Here is an 11,354-nt window from a genome sequence, read left to right on the forward strand (position 1 = left end):
AAAAAAAAAAAAAAAAAAAAAAAAAAAAATTTTCTAAACCCAGAAAAATAAAGCCCAAAGTTTGATCAATTATATTATAGAAAACAATTATCTGGCCAGGTGTGGTGGCTCACAACTAATCCCAGCATTTTGGAAGGCCAAGGCAGGTAGATCACTTGAGGCCAGTCTGGCCAACATGGCAAAACCCCGTCTCTATACAAAAAAATTAGCTGGGCATGGTGGCGTGCACCTGCAGTCTCAGTTATTTGAGAGGCTGAGGCAGGAGAATCACTTGAACCTGGGAGGCAGAGGTTGCAGTGAGTCGAGATTGTGCCATTGTACTCCAGCCTGGGCAACAGAGTAAGATTCTGTCCAAAAAAGAAAAAGAAAGCTGGCGCAGTGGCTCACGCCTGTAATCCCAACACTTTTGGAAGTCAAGGCGGGCAGATCACGAGGTCAGATCAAGACCATCCTGGCTAACATGGTGAAACCCCGTCTCTACTAAAAGTACAAAAAATTAGCCGGGCGTGGTGGCAGACACCTGTAGTCTCAGCTACTTGAGAGGCTGAGGCAGGAGAATGGCATGGACCTGGGAGGCAGAGCTTGCAGTGAGCCAACATCACGCCACTGCACTCCAGCCTGGATGACAGAGCGAGACTCTATCTAAAAAAAAAAAAAAAAAGGAAAGAAAAAGAAAACAATTGTTTATTTTCCGATAGAAAATACTACAAAATTACATGGGATGCAGCAAAAGAATATAAGAAATGGGTATTATAATAGTTGTAGGATAATTAATTAATTAAAGTATATTATTTTTCTGGGTTTTGAAGTGTTTGTTGTGCTTTTCAGATTTTTAAAAGATTTATAATTTGCAGTGGTTTCTTGTCTCATTCAGGATAAATGCTCACTTTTGTACTCATTTATTTAATTTGTAATTCTATATTCTTTTTTTAAAGAGGATCTCCCAAACTGCACAAGCTACAGGCACCACAAAAATGGATCTATCGCTGTCTCTAGATGTTATGATATCTGGGTCAGGTAGACCCCTAGAAAAAAGCAGGTAAGATTCTAGCGGCCAGCAGGACCAGGCAGGTCAAACCACGCTCAATGGCTAGGGTATTTCTCCCTACACACACTACATGTTTAACACACTGAACCTTCCACATAGGCACTTCCCACTTACCCATACCAGTCACTACAGCTGATTCATTTCTTCCTAGCAGCCTGGAGAGACAATTCACTTCTCCAATTCACCCAAGGTGACCGCCTGGTCTGACTGAGTCATTTACCTGCTGGAGAATTCTTCACTGGCTCCCTGATGATGACTCTCCACCTGTCCTCCCAGGCAACAAGGAGACCCCAGTGCTGGAAGGGCAGGTCCAGGGAGACAGTGAATTTGCAAAGAGCACAGTATGCCCATAGGCTTTTGTGGATAAAAACTAAAAGAACCATTCAAGGGTGACAAAAATAAAAACCCAGGCAGCGTAAGCAATGAGGAGTCCATGTGAAGAATAATTCAGGCATAAAGCAGCAGGCATAAAATCCCAAGGGAAACCTGGAGCATCAGGAGTGGGAGACAGAATGGAAGGTCATTCCCAAGGTCCTTGAACCTGGCCACAGGCATCATTAGCAGAGTGCCCACTGTCTGGGCTGGGAAGCAAGTGAAAATGTTTTAGTAAAGGGAGTTAAGCTGAATCAAACACCATCAGAATAAAGTCCAACTTTGTAAGTCTAACATTCAAAGTTCCCAAAATCTGACCTTAATAGTCACTCCCAGCATCACTTCCAACTATGAATGCCCCATGTACACACATCCACATAGCCACACCACCCGCCCAGCTTTACCCCCAAACACGCCCCACACTTTGCCCTGTCTCAGTTATTCAATCACCATTTACTGAGTGTGTTTGGCCAAAACGATGACCTAGTACACACTAGCTCCCATGCCAAGTGTCTGACAGGCATCCTTGCAGAAGATTAAGTAGTACCATCCCCATTTTTCATGAGGGAAATTGCAGATGGTAGACATCATATGCCCCTAGTCACAGAGCCCAGAAGGGCAAGAGCCGGATTTGGAATACAGGTCCTTGTAACTAACAAAACAGTGTCCTGCCTTTCCAGTCCCCACTTGCCTCCCAGGGTTGTCTCAGGACTGGGTGAGATCCTGCAAGAGAAGTGAGCACAATGATGTCTTCCAAGAGCTCTGCGGACCAGAAGCAAAGGTCCACCTGCTGCCCAGAGGAACAGACAGTCCGGGTGAGGGAGGGGTGTTCAGTGATGAGTGTTGGAACCACAGGCTGCTGGGTGAGCTTGGAAGCATCTCAAGGGCAGCTGGAAGTTCGGAGGCAAAGTCAACTGTACCACAATATTTGATTTTGTATCAAAATTCCCATCCTTACAGTTCAAGACCCAGGAAGCAACTACTGGCAACCGTTTCAGTGAGCTAAGCATGTGTGTGTCACTGGAATAAGAAACATGTGCAGGTAGCCTGAGCACAGTGGCTCAGGCCTGTAATCCCAGCACTTTGGGAGGCTGAGGTGGGCAAATCACTTGAGGGCAGCCTGGCCAACATGGTGAAACCCCGTCTCTACTAAAAATACAAAAATTTGCTGGGTATGGTGATAGGCACCTGTAAGCCTAGCTACTCAGGAGGCTGAGGCAAAAGAATTGCTTGAACCCAGGAGGCAGAGGTTGCAGTGAGTCAAGATCACGGCACTGCACTCTAGCAGGTAAAAGCCTTCACAGTACTCAAAAAACTAAAAAAAATAGAGTGAGACAGGGTCTCACTCTATAGCCTAGGCTGCAGTGCAGTGGTGTGATCACAGCTCATTGCAGCATTGACCTCCCAGGCTCAAGTGATCCTCCCATCTCAGCCTCCTGAGTAGGTGGGACCACAGGTGTATGCCACCATACCCGGTTATTTTGATTTTTTTGTAGAGGCAGGGGTCTGGCTATGTTGCCTAGGCTGGTCTTAAACTCCTAAGCTCAAGCCATTCTCCCCCTTGGCCTCCCAAAGTGCTGGGATTACAGGCCTGAGCCACTGCACATGGCCTAGAAACATTTCTTAAAAAGAATGTGACCATGAAAATAGCCTGAGTTTACACAGTATTTGGTGAGGCCCCAGTGTCAATTCTCATTCATCTGAGGACTTTGTAATCATATTGATAACTGCTTGATAATCCCTGTGGGACTAATACAAAGTTCAACTTACACTTTGAAAACTGTTCTCACATCTCTTCTCTCACCCATACTCCCACATCAACTCTGTGGTGTAACAAGAGGAACCAGTGTCAGACCATGCCACAGATGCAGAGCAGACCCAGAGAGTAGAATACCTTTCCCAAGGTGACACCACTAGCTTATTTCCCCAGCCTTTTACCAAGTACCTATGAATTACGGTAGACACTTTCTATACATCATTTGATTAAATCCTCACAACATCCTGAGAAGTAGAAATTCCCCTCATTTTAGAATACTATTTGATTCTAAAATGTATATGGAAGAGCAAAAGGCCAATAATATCCCAGACAGTACTGAAGATGATGAACAAAGCAGTGGACTTGTCAGATCTTATCAAATAGCAAGAATTGTCATAAAGCCATGATAATGAAGCCAATCTAGCACTTGTGCAGGGAAACTCAGACTGACTATCAAGCAGACAAGTAAGATCAGACTAGGGAGGCCAGAAGCAGACTCACATACATATATGGAGCTGGATTTGTGACAGAAAAGGCATTGCAAATCAGAGGGGAAAGGAAGTAATTTTCCATAAGTGGTGTTCACACAATTGGTTATTTATATGGCAGATATGGCATTGGACCCCCTACCTCACACCATACACAAAAATTAATTACAAGTGAATTAAAGATATAAAGTGACAAAACTATAAGACTTAGAATGAAGTACAGGAGAATATATTTTTTATTTTAAGAAAGGCAGCTTTCTTGAATAAGTCTCATAATGTACAAATTACCAAACATACAAGTCATAAAGAAAAATTAAACACATTTGACTACCTTAAAATGTGAAACTCCTGATTGATGGATACTATAAAGAGAAAACACTGATTATTATCCACGTAATAAAATCAACTCCATAAGTAATTTAGTAAGACTTCAAGAGACACTTTACTGAGCAAGGATCTTCCATGACAAAAAGAAAGAGGCAACCTACAGAATGGGAGAAAAATTTTGCAATCTACCCATCTGACAAATGGCTAATATCCAGAATATACAAAGAACTCAAACAAATTTACAAGAAAAAACAAACAACCCCATCAAAAAGTGGGCAAAGAATATGAACAGACACTTCTCAAAAGAAGACATTTATGCGACCAACAGACACATGAAAGAATGCTCATCATCACTGGTCATCACAGAAATGCAAATCAAAACCACAATGAGATACCATCTCACGCCAGTTAGAATGGCGGTCATTAAAGAGTTAGGAAACAGCAGATGCTGGAGAGGATGTGGAGAAATAGGAACGCTTTTACACTGTTGGTGGGAGTGTAAATTAGTTCAACCATTGTGGAAGACAGTGTGGTGATTCCTCAAGGATCTAGAACTAGAAATACCATTTGACCCAATGATCCCATTACTGGGTATATACCCAAAGGATTATAAATCATGCTACTATAAAGACACATGCACACGTATGTTTATTGCTGCACTACTCACAATAGCAAAGACTTGGAACCAACCTAAAAGTCCATCAATGATAGACTGGATTAAGAAAATGTGACACATATACACCATGGAATACTATGCAGCCATAAAAAAGGATGAGTTCATGTCCTTTGCAGGGACATGGATGAAGCTGGAAACCATCATTCTCAGCAAACTGTTGCAAGAACAGAAAACTAAACACAGCATGTTCTCACTCGTAGGTGGGAATTGAACAATGAGAATACTTGGACACAGGATGGGGAACATCACACACTGGGACCTGTTGGGGGGTGGGGGGCTGGGGGAGGGATAGCATTAGGAGATATACCTAATGTAAATGATGAGTTGATGGGTGCAGCAAACCAACATGGCACATGTATACCTATGTAACAAACGTGCACGTTGTACACATGTACCCTAGAACTTAAAGTATAATAAAAACAAAACGAACAAATAAAAAAAACCAGAGCACCTTTTATGATCAATAAATGTATAAAAAGCTGTTCAATTTTCCTACTAATTAGGAAAATGCAATTTAAAATTATAATGAGTTTGTATCAGGTTTATTGATTTAAAAAATTAAAAAATTATTTAAAAATTATTTTAATTATAATTAAAATAAAACAAAAAGATACCATTTTATACTGACCAGGGTGGCAAAAATCGAAAAGTTTGAAAACATCAAATGTTGCAGAGGTTGTAACAGCCAGAATATTTACACATAGGAATAAGAATTGGTATAAGCACTTTGGAAAATAATTTGGCATCATCTAATAAATATCGACATAGATTCCAACAGACCTGCTCCTTAGTGAACACCCTAGAAAAACTCTTAACTGTGCATGAGGAGATAGCTAAGGATGTTCCAGGCAGCACTGTTTGTAATAGCAAAACTGGAAACAACCGAAAGTCCACTAACAATAGATAATTAAATGTATGATATACTGGTCTAACAGAATAGCATATAGAAATAAAAATGGGCCAGGCACAGAGGCTCATGCCTATAATCCCAGCACTTTGGGAGGCCAAGAAGGGTGAATCACCTGAGGTCAGGAGTTCAAGACTAGCCTGTCCAACGTAGTGAAACCCCATCTCTGCTAAAACCACAAAAATTAGCCGGGAGTGGCCTGTAATCCCAGCTACTTGGGAGGCTGAGGCAGGAAAATCACTTGAATCCTGGAGGCGGAGATGGCAGTGAGCCGAGATCACGCCATTGCACTCCAACCTGGGTGACGAGCGAAACTCTGTCTCAAAAAAAATAAAAATGAAAAAAGTAAAATTGAATGACTTACAGCTGTTCTTGGATAAGTCTCAAAAAGACTTATTATTCATTGAAGAAACGAATGAAATCACAGAGAAATACATGAAGTGTGATTCTATTTACCTGAAGTTCAAAATTGTGCAAATCCAAGCAAGGTATTGTTTAAGGACACAAATGCATGTGGTAAAATTCTAAATAAAAGCAAGGGGAAAATTAAAGCAAAATTCAGGGTAGTAGAATACTCTGAGGTGGGAAGAAAGTAGATAGGATAAGGCATGGGCACAAAAGGACTTTAAAAATAGTGACAGAGTTGTGAAATGAACAGTGCTATATACTGCAGCATTATTTGTTATAGCAAAAGAAAAGAAATAACATAAAAGTTCATCAATCAGGGAGTGGTTAAATAAATTATACTGTATTCCTAAAATGAAGGAGGATGTAGTCATAAAAAAGAAAGAAGGAGCTCTTATGAACAAATATGGAAAATATCTGATATATTATTTAGCAGAAAAAAGAAAGTTTCAGGTTCTGAACAGTATTTATAATATACTACCTTTTGGGTAAAGAAAGTAGGAAAAAGATGTATGTTTATATACATAAAATATCTTGGGTGGAAAGTGCAAGAACCAGAGAACATCAGTTGCCTCTGGGAAGGGAACTAGATAGGTAAAAATGTGCACTTTTGATCGTGTAAACTAAGTACCTAATTCTAAAGTTAAAAATTGTGATAAATAATTTATGTAAGGTTGTGGTGTGTTGGCTCACGCCTGTAAGCCCAGCACTTTGGGAGGCCGAGGCAGGTGGATCACCTGAGGCTGGGAGTTCGCGACCAGCCTGACCAACATGGAGAAACCCCATCTCTACTAAAAATACAAAATTAACCAGGCGTGGTGGTACATGCCTGTAATCCCAGCTACTCGGGAGGCTGAGGCAGGAGAATAGTGTGAACCCGGGAGGCAGAGCTTGCAGTGAGCCGAGATCATACCTCTGCACTCCACCCTGGGAGACAGAGCGAGATTCTATCTCAAAAAATAAAATAAAATAAAATAAAATTAAAATAAAATAAAATAAAAGTCTGGACAAGATGAGAGAAGACTGGCAAAATATGTTGTTGAAGCTAGGTTATAGGTGTGATAAAGTTATATAAAGAAACCTGCAAAATTCTGGACTAAGACCCAGAGTAAGCACGTGTATTTAAATCCTCTCCACCTCAAGACCTCACGAAATTAAGAGAGAATACAGTTTAAAGCTATATTCACTACACAGCTTGCTGTTTAAAATTACAACAATAACAATAAACAGAATCAACCTATAGAGGTGGTTCAAGAAATTATAGTGCAGTCACATGAAATAAAATTATGCAGCCAAAGCCCGGGCTCCAAGCTCCATAGTCCTTCAAAGGGATTTGTTACATTTGAGGGACGAGCGTTGGGGAAAGCATTTCCATTCCATCCCTCTCCACTCGCATATGGTGGCTGGGTATGGTAATGGGCAGGTCCTACCTGTCCTAGGATAAAGAGTGAGGTCTCTTTCCCCAGGTTTTAGTTGACTGAATTCAGAGGGCAGAGAAAGTGTTCATACCCTGGAAGAGGAGTTATGTATCAAAATTGAAAAAGAATACTATTTTTAATACCAAAATGCTTGAAACAATCCGTATATCCATCAAAAGGGAGCCGGTTGAATAAACTGTAGTATATCCACATAGCAGAGTATTACACAGCTGCAAAATGAGAACTATCTCTATAACTTAAAATAGACACATCTCTGAAATACATTATTAAGTGAAAAAGCAAAATGGAGGGAATCATGTGATACTATTATTTATTGGGGAATAGGGCAGATTGAATATATATACCAATTTGCTTATATGTAGTTTTCTAAATGAAAGAAATAACCAAAAACTGGCCAAGCACGGTGGCTCATGCCTGAAATCCCAGCACTTTGGGAGGCTGAGGCCGATGGCCCACCTGAGCTCAAGAGTTCGAGACCAGCCTGGTCAACATGGTGAAACTCCATCTCTACTAAAAATACAAAAAATTAGCTGAGCCTGGTGGCATGCGCCTGTAGTCCCGGCTACTTGGTGGTGGGGGATGGTGGGGAGGGTGGAGGGAGGTGGGAGGAGAGGTCCTGAGACAGAAGAATTTGTTGAACCCGGGAGACATCGTGCCACTGTGCTCCAGCCTTGGCAACAGAGCGAGACTCTGTCTCAAAAAAAAAAAGAAATAACCAAAAACTAATGAAAAGTTTAACCTATAGGGGAAGGGGAAAACATGGAGAAGACACAGAAAGCAGACATCTCTGAATATATACCATGTTTAGTATATTCTATTTTGGAACCCTGTAATTATTTTACATAAATAAATTAAACGTAGCTTAAAATTTTTTAAAGCAATCTCAAAATTGGAATAAAAATGAAACAAGTGGATCTAATTGCTGGTGGCAAAACCCCACAGAGAGGAATTCTTTCCAGGGATTTCAAACCACAGTAATTTGATTGCGTATCCCCAGTGGGAGATCCCTTGAGAACAAAAGGAAACTGCAAGCAATCTTAGCTTCTTTTCAGTAATTGTACATTTGTGGTAATTGTTGGCATTGTTTTTGGAGACTGCAAATAAACAATTTGAGTGAAGTTAATAGAAGTCAAGGTTTTTGGCATCAGTGAAAAAAGATACGTAAGTGTAAGATCAATGAAATTAAATAGAAGGCCCTATAGTCTTACATTTAAAGCAGAACTGTCAGTTTGAACTCATGATGTGTTTTAGAACAAGAAGAGGAGGAGAAGGAAGAGGAAGAAGAAGAAGAAGAATGAGGTAAAGAAGAAAAAGAAGGAGAAACCCATATATCCTAGCTCTGTCTACCAAAAAGGCTTAGAAACTGTGAAACGACCAAGCTCAATAGCAGTGAGTATCCTTGTGGTCTAGATTACGGTCATTAAATATCATTTATGTCTAAAAGAAACTAAGGTTCCCAAAGGAGCCCATTTCTTAAAAACAAAAATTCTGTCCACTTTGAGTACAGAAAATGCACAAGGGAGAAATCATACGGAAAATGTATTATTTGAATCAAACCCCAAATTAAGGAAGCTATTAATGAGATCATTTTTGAAGGACTTAGGAAATAACCTGAAGAGGTTCCATTGCCAAGGATGGGACAGCTTGAACATCAAAAGAACAGTAAAACCAGATTTAATGAAAACACACCAAATGCATTTAAATCCACAAGTTCACAATGATTCTAAGTAAATTAAAAAGCACAGAAACAAAAACAATGGATTACATTGGAGGAATCGAATTAACATACACATTGTTTTGAACACTGGCAGATGCAAAGTTAAGAGACAACATTTAACCTGCCTTTCCCATGCATCTTGGGGTAACCAAATAGCTGATGATGAGGTGTTTCTCTATAGAAGTATTCTGGTTAATAAATAAAGAAGGAATAATAGAATATAACCATTTTGCGACCCTTGATGAAATAAAAGATATAGGTAATGACTATTAAAAGCTGCAAAAAGGAGAGAAAATCAGGTATTATGTACATCCAAATGGAAGTATACATTCCTAAGTATGAAGTATTCTTGTGATAGGTAAGTAGATGACAGATGGATGACAGATGGATGGATAAATAGACGGATGGATGGATGGATGGATGGATGGATGGATGGATGGATGGAGGGATGGATGGATGGATGGAAAGTTGGAATTAACATGAATCTGACCAAGTCTCTAGACTTAACAATCATTGTCCAGAAAGTACAGAGATGGACAAACAGATTAGAGGACATTATATGGATGCAATTGGCATGATTTGGTTTGGAAAGCTCCACAGGAGAGATATGCTGGTGTCTTCAACAAACAAACAAGAATAAATCTTTTTAAAAAGCAAAAGAAGAAAAGGAAGGGGATTTGATAGATTAAAAGACTGAAAAGATATGCCAAACAATTACAATGATGGTTCTTATTTGGGTCGTGATTCATTTAAACAAATTATTAAAAAAAAAAAAAGAAAGAAATCTTTATGGGCCAATGAAAATTGAAAATTGATTAGATATTTTATAATCTAAGGGATTACTATTAAATTTATGATATGATAATGATATTGTGGGGTTTTTTGCTTTATTTTTTAAAGAGTTATTTTCTTCTAGAGAGGAATATGGAAATATTTGTTAATAAAATAAATTCTACATGGAAAACATTTGACAAAAAAGGAAAACTAAATACATTGGGAAAAATACAAAAAGCTAGTATCTATAATGTTTTTGGGATTTCTTCAAATTGACTTAAAAAAGAGCAATAACCCAGCTACAGTGGCCAACCATCCTGGTTTACCTGAGACTGAAGAGGTTCCCAGCACATGAGACTTTCAATATTAAAACTGGGTTAGGACAGGCACAGTGGCTCACACTTACGATTTCAGCACTTTAGGAGGCTGACAGGATGATCGCTTGAGACCAGGAGTTAGAGACCAGCCTGAGCAACACGGCAAAACCCCATCTCTACAAAAAATTTAAAAATTAGCCAGATGTGGTGGTACACACCTGTAGTCCCAGCTTCTTGGGAGGCTGAGGTGGGAGAATTGCTTGAGCCTAAGAGGTTGAGGCTGCAGTGAGGTATGGTCACAGCCTGGGTAACAGAGTGAGAGCCTGTTTAAAAAAAAAAAAGAGGAAAGGGCAAAAAACTAAGAGTTGCATGTGAAAGGGATACCAATGAATACCACAGAAAAGATGTTCAATTCCATTCATAAGATAAGATATACAAATCTGGTTTATAAAAAGATAGTGGTTTTCACCTAAAAAAAATAGCAAAAGTTAAAAGTCTCAGCATGTACTATATTTGTTGAAGCTGTTTCAGGGAAAGAATCCAGCCTTCATGGTGGAAGTATAAATCGATTCCACCTCTTCATTTGTAACACAGCTATTAAAGTAAGTGCTTACACCCTTTGAACAATCCAATTTTTAGAAATTCATCCTACAGGACAAAGATATAAGTACTGGGATCTTATGGTATAATTAATGACAAAAGACTAAAAATGACCTTATCTTCATGAAGAGAGGATAGCTTGAATAAATTATGTGGCCAGATGTGGTGGTTTATGCCTGTAATTCCAGCACTTTGGGAGGCCGAGGTAAGCGGATCACATGAGGTCAGGAGTTCGAGACCAGCCTGGCCAACATGGCAAAACCCCATCTTTACTAAAAATAAAAATAAAAATAAATGGCTGGACATGGTGGTATGTGCCTGTAGTCTCAGCTACTGGGGAGGCTGAGGCAGGAGAATGACTTGAACCTGGGAGGCAGAGGTTGCAGTGAGCCAAGACCGTGCCACTGCATTCCAGCCTGGATGGTAGAGTGAGACTCTGTCTCAAAAACAATGATAATAATAATAAATAAATTATGTTATGCACATAGGATGACTACAGTTATCCACTGAAAATGTGGGTCTGTAAGT

The sequence above is a fragment of the Theropithecus gelada genome, chromosome 13 (assembly GCF_003255815.1).
Source record: "Theropithecus gelada isolate Dixy chromosome 13, Tgel_1.0, whole genome shotgun sequence".
Lineage (NCBI taxonomy): Eukaryota > Metazoa > Chordata > Mammalia > Primates > Cercopithecidae > Theropithecus > Theropithecus gelada.